Here is a 3,595-nt window from a genome sequence, read left to right on the forward strand (position 1 = left end):
TAAACATAATTTGAGAATCATTGTTAACTACCCCAACACTCTCATCAAAAATGAGGAAACTGAGGCTCAGTTTCATATGAATCACACAGCAAGTTTATGACACAGTCAAACCAAGCACTTATGCTCCAAACTCATCTGTGGGAAATATGGAAAACCCAAAGGTGACTTTCAACTTTCCCATCAGGAGCCATTGTTGAAGAAACTCCTATTTTTTTCTTAAGGGTCAAGGGGTAGTGCACAGATTGCCCCATTAGAACAAATGAACAATCCTTCAATATTAAGGTAAATGGAAGGACCTGGAAAAAATATTACAAGGGAATCTTATTCTGTTACTAGCCACCTGCTCCTTTTTTTTTTTCTATTAAGTGCAGATTTTATTTTATTTTACCTGACCATTTTATATTTGTAATTGTTTATTTATTTTTCTAAGCTTTTCTTTTTTTTAAATTTTTAATGTTTATTTTTTTCTTGGATAGTTTATTGTCAAGTTGGTTTCCATATAATACCCAGTGCTCATCCCCACAAGTGCCCTCCTCCATGCCCATCAGCCACCTTCCCCTCTCAGTTTGTTCCCACCCCCATCAGCCCTCAGTTTGTTCTCAGTATTCAAGAGTCTGTCATGGTTTGCCTCCCTCTCTCTTCCCATCTATAGTTACCTGCTCCTTGAATAAGAGTTTTCCTGTGGTTTATTTGAGTCTTTTACTTAAATAAGGTAACCCTCGACTAGCACTCTGATGCTATGAGCAAGGATTGCTGAACAGACAAGAACTATTTCTTTGTCAATCCCCATTCCAGGTCAGCTGTGTCCTCTTGGGTGTCAGAGAAGGATTTCTTTGCTGGAAGAGGGTTCCTAATAAGTTTTACACAAGGACGAAGTACAAATATCCTGCCGCAAGGAGCACGTGAAGGTAAAACCTCTCACTGGCTCCATGGATAATTCAAATGGAAGATGTACTGCAGTGAAATCAACTTACAGGCTCAGAAACCTGAGGCTGCTGTCCCAGTCCCACTAAGAAAAACTCTGTCTCGTAGGAACAGACTCACATGATCAATCAAACACATACCTCCTCAAGACACAGATCCTCAACACACACAGACACACATACACACAGCACATACAACAGAATACCCATCTGTTAACTCCTGATGAGAAACTCTACTCTCAAGTAGACTGAACTGTTCACATTAACCATATTTGCTTTTCTTTCCGGTAAGCAAGCTATGCACATCTCAACTGATCAATATATATATCTATATAATCAGTGAAAAAAAAAAAACAGATTATAAGTGAATGTCAAGTCATTGACTTACAGGGAGAAACACAATGCTCAAGGAGACTGAATGATCATACGGTCTGTACATTCATTCCCTATAAACAAATGGCTTATAGGGGTGGCCAAGTTATCTGCTGAGAAGTTATGGAATTAGAATTGAGGGACACAGGTATCTTAAGAAATGATTCTCAAGATAAGAAAGTTAAGGTCTGTTCATCTAATACTGGATTGGCCCTGTCAAGGAAAACGATGCTTGTGTGCACAATCCCAGAGCCCTCTCCCTTTGATGAGGCTGGATGGGCCCTGCCCATACCTGCCCCTAATCTCCTTCTGAGCTGCCATGGCTAGCCAGACCTATACTGATGCACTCTGATGCTTCCCCCTCAGATCACAGCTGTTTTACCATCCCAGAGCTGCTCTCTTTCTTCACATTGCCCAAGTATGCTCTGATCCATGAGGTATGATTTTAAACTTTAAGTTTCAAAAGCAGTCTCATTTCCCTCAGCGTTTTCCTCTTTTGGTTATTTTTTGTGGAGAAAAGAAAGAGGAGGAGATAAAACATGTTGTAGCCTACTGGTAACCACAGTCCAGGCTGTGTAAAATGAATCATCTCTTATTTAACTAATTCTGTTAAGTTTAGAATTCCATATAAAGAGGATTTTTGTGCCTGCCAAGGTAAGATAAAGCACCTTTTATGAAACATTAATATGTGTCACATATAGACTACCATGGCTTCATTATAAATCAATTCCATTTTCCAGCTCTTTGCACTATTTTGAAAGCATGTTTTTAGATCCTTATCAAACTACTAAGATTAAAGGTTTTATTTTATTGATATAGTAAACACACAATAAATACTGTACTAACAAATATAAGGGCAGACTCACCAATATTCTATGAACAAAACAAAATAGGCCACTTTTTAATAATTTTATGTTGCATGCCCCTTCCATTAAAATTCAAACATCTATCTTGTGTCTCAAACCTACTGTTCCATCTTAACTACAGCATGTGTTCAAATAGATGTATCTTACATCACATCTTCTATTTAAAAAAAAACTTCTGCTAGCATATGTGGGGTGTCCCTATTCTGAGTCGAAAGTCTTCCCACCTAGAATATGGACCTTTCTCTCTTTCTATAATAGACAAAAAGATAATCAAAATGTCACAAAGGCAGGAGAGAGTCCAACAGATGAACAAAGAAACAAACAAACAAACAAAAAATCCCTCCTGGATGCAAAAGGGTCAAGGCCAGGGAAACACTATCTGAAATTGCCAGCTCTGGGATTTCTCCAAAATGAAAAACCTACATAGAGCATGCATTCCAGGGATTATGAACTCATTTTGGCTTACTCTCTTTAAAAAGGTCTACAGCTGCATTCAAAATACATCCAGCTCATCTGTAGGCCTGGGGACTGACATGAAGCCAAGGAGCCCCAGCTGGGACATACATGCAGAAATCAATTTAAGCTCTTCTGGCAGGACTTGGGGTGGTTTGCTATAATGAATGTTAAGGAGGGGTACCAGACCATGGAGAATTGGGTGTTTATCTTTCCTGAGTATTAAAAGAGATGATAAATTGATGGATAAAAGTATGTAGGAGACTCTCAGAAAAGCTATTGTTCATGCTGGGTAGATGCTATGTCAGTTTGACAATTAAGACTTAATAAAAATAAATCAGGGTTGGAGGGTTGGAAAAGTCCTGAATGTACTGTTGAGAGAAGAAAGATCACCTGGGGTTTTGTGGGGACTTTGCAACAGAAAAGAAAGGGCATTCATATGTAGACACCTCAACATCAGGGAAGCAACAAAGCTCCCAAAGTTCTTAGAATTCTATGTTTTTCTTAGTAAGTACTGACAAGGGAGCTAATGATTGTTTTGGAGAACCATAATTCAAAGTAAAAAATTGATAGGGGAGAAGACTATTTTAAGCCTGAAATGTAATGTATAAGTACCAAATACAGTGATCTAGAAATGTGTTTATAATCCAAGATGTGCCTATTCGGGTTATGAGAATTCACATTTTCGAGGCATTTCATATAATACCCTTTCCTTTGGCTTCTGCAGCATTTCTTCCCATTACTGTGGACCAGCTTGGATTTCCTTCACCCCTTTAGACAAATGCACTCATCTTTGCACAGGTAGTTGACCGATATTGCATTAAATTCTCCTCTCAGGAAACTTTGGTTTTGCTAATTTATAGCAGCAGAAATAATCCCAGGCATTCTGCCATTTATGATGTCAACTTCTCAAGTGAGTGTGACACCATGTGCATTGTTTTCACTACTTCCCTTTGTCAGTAAGTTGGATTTATTGTTGCT

This window comes from Hyaena hyaena, unplaced genomic scaffold (assembly GCF_003009895.1).
Source record: "Hyaena hyaena isolate Hyena2069 unplaced genomic scaffold, ASM300989v1 scaffold_900, whole genome shotgun sequence".
NCBI classification, from domain to species: Eukaryota; Metazoa; Chordata; class Mammalia; order Carnivora; family Hyaenidae; genus Hyaena; species Hyaena hyaena.